The sequence below is a fragment of the Lutra lutra genome, chromosome 8 (assembly GCF_902655055.1).
Source record: "Lutra lutra chromosome 8, mLutLut1.2, whole genome shotgun sequence".
NCBI lineage: Eukaryota > Metazoa > Chordata > Mammalia > Carnivora > Mustelidae > Lutra > Lutra lutra.
In genome coordinates, this window is record NC_062285.1 from 113,054,812 (window position 1) to 113,067,858 (window position 13,047).

At 33.0% G+C, this 13,047-nt stretch overlaps 1 long non-coding RNA gene across 1 annotated transcript; it reads left to right on the forward strand.

The window, feature by feature from the left end:
* The first annotated feature begins 2,189 nt into the window (after positions 1–2,189).
* LOC125107973 (uncharacterized) lies at positions 2,190–3,174 on the forward strand. The gene is made up of 2 exons (XR_007129720.1): positions 2,190–2,425; positions 2,521–3,174. It is a non-coding gene; the product is annotated as an uncharacterized LOC125107973 (long non-coding RNA).
* Positions 3,175–13,047: the final 9,873 nt, after the last annotated feature.

The following is a 13,047-nucleotide window of genomic DNA, read 5'->3' on the forward strand; positions in this document are numbered from 1 at the left end:
AATAGACAAACTAAGTTACTAATTGATCTTTTCTGAAGACATAGTCCAATATAAATGAAGAAATTTTAAGATTCATGAACATAATGAGGATGTGTTACTTTCATATTTTAGTAGTTAATACAATGTTAGTACTTAATACAAAGTCTACTGACTGTAGGAATGGATGAATGAAGAGAGCTCAGACATTTGGAAGTCATCAACATGGACAAAAAGGCACAACTGTGCTTTTAAAAAAAATAACATTTAAGCTTATAATTCCTAATCATTTACTAAAAGACTGTTCTCTTGACTCCAGAAGTTCCTGCCAGTTTGATTCTGATTTAGAAATGGAAAAATCTCTCTTTTTGATGCCGCTAGCTGTCTTACCTACATATTTGGAAGTATTCTGACCAAAACAGAAGAATGGAGTCCAGTTTTCCATTGGAGATTTATTAATCTTAATACTGGTATTAAAATAATATTTTAGTAAATTGAAAACCTTCTCTTCAATCAAATGCTTACTGAAATAGTTTATCACTTAGGGGGAAGAAAACTTTAGCTTACTAACAACCAACAAAGGATGTCCAGTTACGTTGTGTGGGGCATATTGTGAGGGGTATGTGCAGAGGGAAGGGCAAAGGCTCAAACCTCCCAGGAAGGCACAGCCGTTGCCACTTCTCATCTCTGGAGATGAAATCATTTCAAGTTTGGAAAGCATAAGGATGTAATTCCTTATTTTCCAGATGAGAAAGCCAAAAGGTAAAGCAGTTTAAAAGGTCCTATTTTGTCTAGTACAGAGGAAAAGAAAACACAGCCTTGCAGATTTTCAATGACTGGATCATAGAGATAGAATCAAAGTATTCATAGTTAAGGCTTTAGTTTAACTAACCAAAGTGAAATAAACAAGGAGAGTATTCTTTCAATTAATTCTGATGGTGTTATTTTATCTTCCTCTTCAGTTCTGATGAAAGGGGCATAAAAACCTTGACTTTTATTCCTATTGCTTAGTGACTATGTTCAGAGAAATATGGCATTTTTGCCATCATTTTGGCAAACTTTGTTATTTTTGTATGACCATCTGTTCCTCAGCTAGATTATTAAGGATATTCTTAACTCTTCTTTCAATGTAAAAACAGAGAAGAAGAAGAAAAAAAAAAAAAAACCAACAACACTGAAATGTTTTTCTGTGCAATACCTAGGTGGGTGGAAGAGGATAGAGGAAGAGAAAGAACACACAGGGATATGCTTTAAGTACTACTGAATTATAAGATAGGAATTAAGCATTTAACTTTTACAAAGTCTAGTGCTACTTAAAGAACATGGCACTGCTATTTTTTTTTTTTCTGTCAAATCTTCTGGACTATGAATTCCTATGATTTGCTTCTATAAATATTATACTTTTTATTCTTACTGATACATGCAATGGTGATCTTATTTAGAAAAATACTTCTTTACTATGAATAATTACCTAGTAATATCCTGCCACAAAAGTTATATATGTTCACAAGAGAATCTAGACATTACAAACAAGAAAAAAAAGAGATAAAATAAAAATCACATGCAATTTCACCATCTAGAGATATTTCTCTTATAGGTTAGTATAGATCTTTGCTGTTAGAAGGGATGTTTGAGAGGTTTGTGTAACAACTTCTTGATGAGTTTAACAACATTTGAAAACGTTCATGACATACGAAGTAAAAATAATCATATTTTTAAAACCCAGTTCTGGATCAAGTAGGCATACTTGCCCCCATTTCTCTTGCTAAATACAATTAAGTACAACAATCTCCTACTCTCTCTAGCCAAAGGAACAGGAAAGGGGAAACCTAGCAAAACAGAAAACTTTTAGACACTAACCACCCTACTTCACTCAAGCACCACAGAAAATGAAACAAAACACTGCTCCAGGGGCACCTGGGTGGCTCAGTCATTAAGCATTTGCCTTTGGCTGAGGTCATGATCCCAGGACCCTGGGATAGAACCCTTCACTGGGCTCCCTGCTCTATGGGAAGCCTGCTTCTTCCTCTCCCACTCCCCCTGCTTATGTTCTCTCTCTCTCTTTCTGTCTGTCAAATAAATAAATAAATAAAATCTTTAAAATAAAACACAACACTGCTCTGTTTTCACCCCAGTCAGCAAAAGCCAGAAGTGGGGTATAGATCTCTACCCTTACCTGAGTGTAATGAGGACTCTCAACTTCTTCACCAGGGTGGTAGCAAAGAAGGTTGAGTGGGGAGCTGGGACTTTCACTTCTGTCTGGTAGCAGGCATTGCGCCCCATGGTTTCAGTGGAAGCCACATGAGGATCCTGTATTTCTATTGCCATCTAACCATAGTATGTACTTTCCTTTTTCCCACCAGTGTCAGAAGAGACAAAGCAGGAAGCCAGATCATTCACCATGATCTAGTATAAGGAGCCCTCTAACTGCAGTATCAGTGGAAGTCATGTAGGAAGCTTGTGATTTTTTTTTTTTTTAATCCTGCGTGTATTGTGTATTGTGTTAGGAAACGCTAAACCTTTCTGAAATCTCTGTTTTAGCAGACCTCTTCTGACATGTGGCGATGAGAGTCTTGGTTGCTCGGCTGCTTGCTTAACCTATTTGACATCCTAAGGGAGGAAAACCTTGTTACAGCTAAGCAGAAGTGGTATTTCACGTTCTCCACTGAGGGCACTGCTCTACCTGGAAGAGGGAAAAGCATCTCCCAAAGCAAAAACCAAGAAATCTCAACTTGTATTGGGAAAGATAATAGATGATAACCCCGAGGAGATACCTATGTGGAGATTAACAGATAGAGATTTCAAAGCAGCATCATAAAAATACTTCAGTGAGCATTATGAACAGGCTTGAAACATGAAAAATTAGAAAATCTCAAGAAAAAAATAGAAGATACCAAGTAGAAATTTTAAAACTGAAACTATAATAACTGAAATGAAAAACTTGATGGATTGGCCCAATAGCAGAAAGAAGTAGACAGAGGGAAGAATACATAAACTTGAAGACACTACAATAAAAATTATCCAATCCAAACAAAAGTGAAAAAATAGACAGAAAAAGAACAAGACCCAGGAACCTAAAGGACTATAATAAAAAAATCTAAAATTGGAGTCCAGAAGGAGAGTAGAAATAGTATGGGGCTGGAAAGTATCTGAAGTAATGGCTGAAAATGTCTCAAATTTGGAAAAAAAAAAACAAAACAACAAAAACTATAACCTTCAAATTCAACAAGCCAAGTGAATTCCAAACAGGCTAGACCCAAAGAAAAGTTGTACAGATGTGGCTTAGCCTTACTTACATTAAAAGTTCTCCTTTTGTTGGTTGCTTTTAGCAGATTATTTTTAACTTTGACTAAATTATGGTATCTCTACAAATAGAAATTATGCAGCTATTCTTGTGAATCAAATATGGACCCAAATTTCTCATTTTCTCCATTGAGGGGTGGGGTTTATTTTACCTCCCCTTAATTAAAGTCTTGTGACAGTTTATCACATGGAATGCAATGGAGACAATCTTGTGCTAATTCCAGGTCTGGCTGTTAAAAGGAATAGCAGTTTCTGTTTCCTCTTTCTTGGAATGCTCATTATAGGGATATTCTCTGTCAGAACAAAGCCACCATGCTGTGAGAAACCCAAGCCCCATGGAGAAGCTACAGTGCCTCACATATGCATCAACTGTCAGTCATGCGAGTGAGCTCCTTTGGACAAATTCCAACTCAAATGATCCCCCAGATCACTGCATCCCCAGACAACACGATGTAGTAAATCAGAACTGCCTAGCTGAGCCTGGTCAACCACAGAATTATGAGATATAATAAAATAGTTATTTTAAGCCGTAAGCTTTGAGTTTCTTGTTATGCAGTAGCAGATGCCTGAAAAAACTAATAAAAACTGTCAGAAATAAAAATAGAAATAAAACTTAGAAAATAAAAACTATTAGAAAATAGACTTTGATGATGTGAGAAAATATTGATTTTAATATTAAATGCAAAAAGAGACAAAGTGTGATCAATATTGTTTAAAAGCTTATGATATAGATGATATAGTTAGTACTTCAGTTATATGTGTATGATATAATCTTTGTTTTTTATAATTTTATAAATAGAAGGAAATACATGTATACATATACTTTTACTATACATAAACATAAAAATATATTAATATAGTATATAAATATACTAATATGTTATATATTTATATGTATATATAAATATATATTATATATTTATTTATATTCATCTTGGCCTTTTATAATTTTATGACTAGAAAGAAATGTAATGTTACCAGTAGTTGAATAGTTAATTTCCTAAATCCCTATACTTTTTACGATTAACAGGCAATACTAGATATAAGAGAAAACACTTTCAGTATTTTCTCTGTCAATTAACAATGGACAAAATAAATATGATAGTATGGGGAATAAAGTATACATAATAATTAGATCTCAGTTTGGAAGAGATATTAAGAGTAGTATATATAATTTTATATACTACTCTGTATATATATGTGTGTGTGTGTATATATATATAATGTTATAATTTAGACAAATAGAAATTATTAGGAGAGTTAACCCAGTTATAAGAAACACCAGTTCTAATTTAGCTTTGCTCTGATGACTAAATAATTATCTAGAGTGTCAGAAGGTCAATAAACATTGCCTCTTACTAGCAAGGTATATGTACAGTTTTAATTTATGATCGAATTACTTCTGTTTTAAAGTTAAAATTATTTTTAGAAACAGTTTTTTGTAAAAGTATTTAGAAGTGTATTATCCCTCTGATATGCTAATTGGAATTTCTAAGCAATTATATACATCATAGAGAGTAAGACATGAAAGGGAATTTTATTAACCTCTAACTAGTTAACCTTTTAATTTTGAGAGAGATAAATGTAAGCTAAGGAACTGATCAGATTTATAATGCAAGACAGAAACTGTAAAGAAAGTAGTAGGGAGAGTAAATTTGGTAATCACATTGGGTCATGAGACATTAGACAACCTTCCTGAGGTGGGGGTGTTGGGGTGAGTAGGGATGAGATATAGATAATCCCACCAAGGAGGAGTTTCAGTTAGAGGCAAATTAAGTTCTAAGAAGTAGCAATATGTATAGTTTTGCTTATAGTAAGTCATCATTTGGAAAACCAGTGTATGTAACCTTGGAGGAAAATTTTGGGTGTTACATCATGTTATTCAGCATGCCAAAATTAAGTGGGTGATATGTTTTAGAAAGTGAGAACTCTAAATTTTTCCACAAATGGCACATTATCTACTTGAACACTCCAAGGATTTTTATAGAATTAAAATAAAATTCATTAGTTCTCTACTATAAGCCAACCATATTCAAACACAGTATTCTGCTAGAGGGAGATATTCTGTTCCTCAACAACAATCTCTACTAGGGAAGACAAACAATAATTCATTCATTTAGTCACATATTTTTTTATTGGGCACATTTGTATTCCAGTCACTTCAATATAGTCTGGGATACACTAGTAAATAAAATAAAGTACCTACTCTCATGGAACTTATATTTAAGAGAGGAAAAAAGATAAGCACACAAAGAAATATATAATAAAGTATTAGTAATAAGTGTTATAGACAAAAATAAGGTAAGATAATGGGGCTATTTTAAATACAATGATTTGGGAAAACATTTCTGAGAAGATTATATTTGAGCAAAAACTCAAATGAAGTGAGAAACATAACAAGCAAATACATAAATAAATATTTATTTGAAAGTGTTGGGGTATAAGCAAAGTGAAGGATATACAAATCATATCACCATTTATTTGACATACAAATATTTCCAAAGATTTATATAATCTAACCAACGTCAGTAACTTACTCTAGTGCCAGTCCTTTCTCAATTAGAGAAAATCTTCCTGTGTAACTTAAACAAACGTTTTCGTGTAAGGTGAATTTTTTTTTTACATTTGCTAATGCTTGTATACCTTGCTTAATGAGATATTTATGTTACTCACTAGTTACTTACAAATAAACTTTAATTATAAATTAATATGTTCTCCCTGACATAAAAATTAGACAATTAGAAATGCTACCATGGAGAAACATTCACCCAACTCTTTAAAAAAGGTATAGCATAATTTTATAAATCATACAAAAGGAAACTGTTTCATGGTAAAAATTATGACTTTTTACTTTTTTGTGTTTCTTTTTATTTTTGACTTTCAAAATAAGAATAATAGTACTAGAATAATTAAAAATTTTCCAAATAAAAGTAACTTTCCCAGACTGCTTTCCTCTGGAGAGTACTTCAAATTGGAAGAGGAAACACAAAAATTCGCATGTTTCTTTGAATATTTTCTAAGAAATTAAATAATCTTGTCAATACACCTTATGCTATATCCCAGTTAAAGGTATGTTTAAAATCCTCAAGACAAAAACTGTGGTGTATCATCTGTTTATTGTTTATTATCTTTGAATCTGTGTTTGGTTTATATTAAAAATTTTTTTGTTCTTGGTTTGTTTGAGACAACTCTCCACATTTTGTTGGTTTTCCTGGGTCATTTTTCCAGTTGATTTTTTTCCCTACTACATAATTAAAGTAAGTATTTTCAGGTGTTTTTGAAAGCAAATATACCATTGAAGTAATGTTTTGAAACTCAGTGATTTATAATGTTTTTATCAGGATTTTTTTTTAAAAGTCAAGATTTCAAAAAGCCATTCTCCAAAACAATTGTTTCCTATCAGATTTTTTTGGAAAAATTACTCTAAAAACCCCAGAGAGTAGGTCAAAAAGAGTCAAAACAAATTTTAACTTTGACCATATGGGTAAATTACTCAAATCTGTGAATCCAAATAAGTGTACCAAATAAAGTTAAAATCCTTGAAAAGTGGTAATTTTCGATTTTCTTTCTTTTTTTTTAATAGTTTACAGAAGATGTTTTCCAACCATACTTGTTCTCTTACTTATGGAAGAAAATGAGATTCTTGCCACAGTATTTTTTTTTTCTTTCTAGAGATAACTGACCATTAATTTTATATTTTATAAAACAGGTGTGGTATGCTTGAATAATGGCATTTGAGATCTAAACATATACTAAAAATGTAAGAAAATTCAATGCAAGTGATTTCACTGATGCAACTCTTCCAGTTAGAAAATGATATAAAATTGGAAAGGAGCTCTAGAATTCCTAGGTTTGCTTTTTCCCCACTGTCTTATATTAGGAAACTGGACTGAGGAAATGTAATCATCATCAACAACATTTTGTTGAGGATTTACTTTGTTCCAGAACTTGATGTCATGGCATCATCTTATTCCGTCATTTAATCCCACAAGAATTCCATATGGTATGTTGCAGTCATTATTACAATCTCATGAAGGCTCCAGTAGATTAAATTTCCAGTTCCTAAGTGGTAGAGCTAAATGCCTCTATTGTCTACATGTATTTGGTGTCAGAGCTCTAATTAGAATAATTTATAACCAATTTCTTTTCTCCCTCCTATCCCATTGTTTAGTTTGTTGTCATTAAATTATAAATATTTTTTTTCTCCTTAAATCCAACATGGTTGAATTTATCGTGTCAATCATACTTAGTTTTAGCTTTGGTTTGTCTTGTTTTATTTCCTTTCTGACTCCAAAAGTTTCAGAGTTTAGAACTTTATTTTTGGTTTTAGTTGATTTTTATTTTGAGATGACAACTGGCTCATCCAAGAAACTCTTATCCAACACACTTATATTTTTTTATCTTTAATACTCAGGATGTTGAGGAGGACTAGTGAAACAGTTCTAACTTTTGACATTTAAAAAAAATACATATATATTTTTAATTTATTTTCAGTGTTCCAGAGTACATTGTTTATGCACCACACCCAGTGCTCTATGCAATACATGCCCTCCACAATACCTACCACCAGGCTCACCCAACCTGCCAACCCCCTCCAAAACCCTCAGTTAGTTCCTCAGAGTCCACAGTCTCTCATGGTTCGTCTTAACTTTTGACATTTCTTAAACACTTTTTCTTTTAGCTTATCTGACTCCAGAAATTCTAGAGATCTGCTACTAATTGTAATGGAATTCTATTTATCTCTTATTTATCTCTTATATAACGTTGAGCTAAAATTTAACTAAAACACATTTAGGAACATTTACCGAACAGAGGATTTTTGAGAAATAAATGATAGCAATTATTTTTAAAACATTCAAAAACAAAAAACAAAAAACAAGTTGTTCTAAATGTTTTAAAGTGGAACTTTAATGTAGCCTACCAACCCTATAAATACCCCAAATCACATTTTTTCTCTCCTTTCTTTTTCTCTTCTCTCTCAAACTTTTAGAGAGAATAGACTATACCCACTCTTTCTAATATGCTTTCATTTTCTTTTGCTACTAACCAACTGCTATCTACTTCAGCTTTGACAGACTGAAACTTTTGTCATCACCAGCAGTTAAGAGCCAAAGCTAGAGGGCACATTTTTCTTTTTCTGTTGGTGTCTTTTACTACTTCTTTTTTGATCTTCGACATTGTGGAGCACCCAAGTCCTTGAAAGACCCCATTTTCTCAAAGTCTAATATCATTCTTTCCTGGATTTTCTTCTACATAGACCTCTTGTCACCTTGAGGTCTTTTCCTATTTTACTTAATAAATATGAGTGTTTCACATAACATCCTGTGCTTTTATTATTTTCTCCTTTTTTATACTCTCCTTCTGATAACTCATCCATATCTATACATTTTATTAATGTTTATGAGCCAGTAACTTCCAAGTCAGTAAATTCCAGATTTAATTGCTGAGCTTCAAAGGATTAGTCTAGACCTTTCATTTAGAAAATTCTCAAAACAGAATTTAGCTTTTCTTCCAGATCTTCTCTTCTCCTGAATCTGTTTTGTTGAGATTTCTACATATACCTACTCTTTAACCCAAATACCTGGGAATTTTCTTAGTGTACTTATCCAACACAAACAATAGTCCATGTTTTTTCTATTCATCTTAATATCCTCCCAATTGTTTCCAACCATCTATTATTACTAATATTGCCTTAATTCAGAATCGTCAGGGTTTATAAAACACTCTCTCAAACCAGTAGAAAAATTTTGAAAACAAAATGGCATATGGGGAGTCTATATATAGCAGATAAAAGCATATTTATTCTGATCAAGCCGAAGTGGAAGACACAAAGTGCTGTTCATTTTATATCTGTCTTTACCTCCTGTTGGGACTTCTGTGATACCTCTATATCCTCTGAGCCTTAGCAAAAGTGCATTTAAAATACTGCCTTCATTTTGCTAAGTGAGAGAAACTAGATTCCAAAAAGGCTACACCTGTATGATTCCATTATATGGCATTCTGGAAAAAGACAGCTATAGGAAGAAATAGAAAAGACAGATAGAAGAAAAGACAGATCATTAGTTTCTGGGGATTAGGAAAAAAGGAGGAAGTGGCTATATAGGAGCTACACAGTAGGATTTTTAAGGTTATAGTACATCGTACTGCTGAAGTGGATATGTTTTATCACCGTCAAAAACGTATTTACAAATAAACCAGTAGGGAGAAGACTAGAATGAACCTTGTCCTATTGGGTTAGAATAGGAGATAACAGCAAAAACTCATGTCTACTTCATGATACATAAAGATAGATACAGAGGTAAACATTGATATATGTGCATAGGTCAGTAATTTACAAACACATATTTCCTAGTTCTGTCTGCTGAGAAGACCTATAAGCAGTGACATCTACTTGCAGTGAATGTATTTAGTGCCTAGATCTTGGTTTCTCAATATAGTTCTCCAATAAAAGGAATTTTGGCTCCTTGGACAAATGGTTGATACTAGGGCTGGTCAGGAAAAATTTAAAATTAATATAAAGCATTCTGTCATACTAAAAGGTAAGAGAAGTTCAGAGAGAGAGAAATGTAGAGATGGAGTCATAGCAAAAGAACAAAGGAGCCTAGCTGGAAGAGTCCCCAAGTGACCCGTGCTAGAACAATTTGAGCAAAATAAAAAACAATATTATTGGATTATACACACCTACCCAATATATGAATCTATACTTATATAAGTGAATGATTGAATAAATAGAGAGGGAAGAGATGCATCTTCCTTAAAGAAGAATATCAATTTATATGGGACGCCTGGGTGGCTCAGTTGGTTAAGCAGCTGCCTTCCGCTCAGGTCATGATCCCAGCGTCCTGGGATCGAGTCCCGCATCGGGCTCCTTGCTCGTCAGGGAACCTGCTTCTCCCTCTGCCTCTGCCTGCCATTCTGTCTGCCTGTGCTCGCTCTCTCTCCCTCGCTCTCTCTGACAAATAAATAAATAAAATCTTTAAAAAAAAAAAAAGAATATCAATTTATAGATGAAAAGAGAGAAATAGAAAATCACTATTAGAACATCACAGTAATACTTATTGTAAACAAAACCCACTGATGAATGTTATACTTGGTGGGCAAAATTTAAGGAGAGACAGGATATTTGCATAGACTCAAATGATTAGGGTATGTTACAGTGGTCTATGAATGGGTTTCTTAAGAATATTTTCCAAGGTGCGAGTATAGAATTAGTGTTATTTGTACTGACATTTAGTTTTATATGTATAGTTTCTTGATTGTGACTTGTAATACATAGACTACTGGATTTTAGGGTTTCTTACATAATAGGGAAAAATCAAAAAAATATAGAGCTTCATCATGTTTGGTTTAAAAATAAGTATATAAACCATTTTAAAAAACATTTTTTGTCCAAAACTATTTAATGATACTTGGAAATGATTATGATAAAATAAGTGTGTAAAAGCAAGATACAAACTATATATGTACTATGAAAACAATTTTATTTTTTAGGTATGCATACAAATAAGTAAATAGAAAAAACACTAGGAAGAAATCTTTCAACAGGTTAACAGTTTTTATCTTGAGTCATAGAATTGCAGGTGATTTTTCCCTTCTTTTTATACGTTCTTCCAACAAACATTTGTATTTTCAGAAAAAAATAAATAACAATAAAACAAAAGTAACTTCCATGATTGACATCCGAAGCCTTGCTCATGTGGATCCACATTAGGCTGCCCTGGGTGCCAACCAATCCTGGCACTGGGAGTGGGTCCCAAAAGGCCAAAACAAAGAAGAATCATCATGTGAGAGATAGTTTAGAGTGGAAAGTGTCATAGGGTTGGGTATATGTCAAAAAATTATTAAGGAGAATTAATGACCAAAGGTAGGGATACTGAATATAGACACCCAAATCCAAAAAGTAAAATATATAATTTCAATTTAGAGCCAGGGCTGAGTCAGAGCCAGATAGGAAAAAAAGGTGAGAATATGAGCAAGTTAAGGAATTGGGGAATTCACAAAAAGGACCGGGGTTTATTTTCATTTGGGTTTCAGGCTCTCAGGAGGTCAGGCTGTCTTAACTGCATAGTGTTAAAGTAGCAAGCAGAGAGAAAAAAATATTTAAAACATCCTATTACAAAATTTTAGAATATTTAATGTGCTTTGAGAAACATCTACGTTTCTAATCCTTTTCTTTCTGCCACACCCTCATCTGTCAAAATTCATGATGGTCTATCTCAAGTTCAACTTTCTCTTTGACATCTTCAGTCCTCCAATTGGATGTGATTTCTCTTTCCTTTAAAATCATGCAGGTTTTATTTATATTGTTTGTAGAGAATACAAGTTTGTCAGCACAGTGAAATTGCAAACTGGTCTTAAAGGTTTGAAAATTTACAGAAGCCTGGGGTGGCATATATTATGCCTGTTTATGTGGCATATTGTGTGTAACTTTTAGTGAACTAGCTAAATAACAAAGTGCTATAAATGTACACATATCTACTAAGAGAAAAATGATAAGGAAGACTGTCACCCAGGACAAGTACACTCCTCTTGGAAGCTATGTTTTATCTCAGTAGCTAATACTTCCACTTAACTGCTAGGTACTTTCCTGCTTGCTTTTGAGTCATAAATTTTTCTTTAAAAGCTGGTATAGTTCCCACTGTGAGAGTTTACACATTAAATTTTAATCTAGAACATTTCCTTTGCATAGCTTGGTAAGATTTTCTAGTTAATCATGTTTCATCAATGCTGTTGAGATTAAGACAGAAGAGGAAAAAAGGAAATGTGACAGATTGTCATTCTTTCATTTTAAAGAAATAAAGATACCAGTGCATTATTATAATTGCTGCTATTTCTCATATTTTACAGATTTTCAAATTAATGAAATTACTTCAATATTTCTGATTCCTGAAATTTTTCTTCTGGGATTTGATAGTCTTTTTATGTAATGAATTATTGCTATTTATGATGATGTTGTATTGCCTCTGATGTACAAATTGACTTTCTTTTCTTATTGATTTATGATCAATTTATCATATACTCTGAAATGAACTTTTGGTATCTCACATAATGAAGCTGTAACTCTTCTTATAACTTCTTACTTGACTTCTCCATTAGGGAACCCCACAGTTGCCTTAAGCTCAAAACCCAAAATCCTAGTGTTTACCCATTCTATCCCTTCTTTTGTAGGGATCTTCTTCTAGCATCTGGGGTTATTCGGTTCTCCGTCCCTTACTTCCTACATCCAACCAAATACCAGTTCTTCTCAGAACACACAAAAAAATAATTACAAATAAGATACAAATTATTAGGACTTTAGATGATACATCCATAGTCCCCCTTATTCTTTGCCTAGTGCAGAGCCAATTGAAAAACGGTGTCAGGAGTGATTATAATATTGTGTTAATTGCTGCTAACTGCTTGAAGTCAGCCTTAGGAGAGTTAATGCCTAGATTGTCATGTCATGGTAGCCCTGGATTCTCTCATACCTCCCATTTGTGTCTTTAAAAAGTTCTGTGGGTAAATTTAGTGTTGAAAATGAACTTAAGCTTTCTGTTCCCACCGTTCTGGTAGAAAGAGGAGAAAAGAATGAAATCCTCAGAGACAGCAGATAATGACATGAAATGTAGACCAATGACTTACATTGTTTGTCTTCTAGAATTTACCATATGCCAATAACTGTTTATACCTCTTTTTTAAAATGTAATTGTTTATAACTTTTTCCTTCCATGAGATTAGGAACTCTGAAAGCACAGATGTATGCTGCAAGATAAATGACCAGTACATTTT